Raw genomic sequence first — 1,755 nt, 5'->3', positions numbered from 1 at the left:
GAACACTCACTCGGACAACAAGACGGCCTTGTCATCCCACTGTAAAGACACGGGACATTACCCTGATTTTGATAATGTGAGTGTCTTAGAAGAAGAGAAAAATTACCACAAACGCTTTATATTAGAAATGCTCCACATTGTGAATACCACTAATGATAAAAGGATGAATTTCAAAACAGACACTGAAAACTGTGCACATGTCTACCGCAACATAATATTAAGGCACAACAAATAAGCCTAATATTGTCTATTATTCGTTCCGTGTCCGAACTTCGTCATTGATAACATTGCAATGCTGGATGATTTGCATACATATTTATGTCGTACTGTGTGCCGTCCAATGCAATGTTGTTTGTATGATTTTTTGTTTACAATTACTGTTCTTTCATTTGTTTATATTTTTATCTCCATTTCGTCTCATTGTTTGGTTTGTTAAATCTTTTGATTTTTGCACACATTAGTCTACCAGGCGCAGCCGAATGTGTAAGTTGTGCTTATATACAGTAGGGGTATTCTCGAAGTATTGCACGATGCACGTATTGCACGAAATGCAAAAATACTATCCCAAATTTCGAAGAGTACGAGAGCACCCCATTGCAAAGTGGTAGAATGCATGGGTAGCAAGCAGCGAAATTATGTATCAAATACAATAACAAGAGACAGCAGAAAAAAATGAAGTGAGCGAGATGAGAGGAATGAGAGAAATATGTAGCAATTCCAACAACAAAACAACTAGCACAGGGTCGCATATATCTTGCTATGCTATTTTGCAAAATATATACATGGGTTTCGACGTTGCATATTTTGCAGCGATAGGAAATGTCGTTTCCCATGTATTTTGTTGTTGTGTGTTTGCAAGTTATGCAATCCATGCAATCCGTGCTACGTGCAATGGCTTTGCAAGATTTGGAGAATACCCCTAGTATGTTGATAGTCTTTTATGCAATTTTTGTAATTAAGATATTTATTGCAGTGCTGATGATGACTTCAGACTGAAGTCGAAATATAGACGATTTAAAAACAATAAAAACAGATTGTTTTCTTTCAACCCGGCCTTGAGCTCAAAAAAATATCAACGTAAAAATAAAAATATTATAAATTTTTGGAAAATGGGCGTGGCCACGCCCACTTATGGTTACATGTGTATATCTTGGTAACCGCTGCACCAATTTATTCCAAACTTGGCACAGTTGTTAACCTTGATATAATATACAAAATCGCCGAAAATTTTTAATATCGGACAATAACCACGCCCACATCTCATATAACGGTAATTTAGAGAAATACGAAATCTTCGATAAACCAGTAATTATTGAGGTGACAGGTAATAAGATCAACGGAAATAAGGTCAATTGACTTTATTTCCCTCCCTGGTGCGAAATAAAGTCAATTGACATTATTACCTTTTTAAAAACGAAATAAAATCCATTGACATTATTTTTCTTTCAAACATTAAATTTGCTTAGCTTCGCGGCGGTCCGCGTCAGCGCGCCACACCGCGCGCGTCGCGCTCGCGCCCCGCGTACCCCGCGCAACCGGCGCGCACACCACGTCACGCTACGCCGCGGCCGCCCCTTCCCCGTCTCCCGACGTGCTGTAACGCAGGTAGATTTATTTTTTGTATACGTTGAAATAAAATGTTTATATATTTTAAACATCGAGGGCTTATATTCAATAATACCCCCTATCTGCACACTTTTCACAAAGCTGAGATTCTGATATAAAAATCCTCCTAAGCTTTAACTGTCATCAGTG

This window comes from Rhagoletis pomonella, unplaced genomic scaffold, assembly GCF_013731165.1.
Source record: "Rhagoletis pomonella isolate Grant_MI unplaced genomic scaffold, Rhpom_1.0 Rhpom_scaffold_00003, whole genome shotgun sequence".
Lineage (NCBI taxonomy): Eukaryota > Metazoa > Arthropoda > Insecta > Diptera > Tephritidae > Rhagoletis > Rhagoletis pomonella.
Note: the sequence above shows the minus strand (reverse complement) of the source record.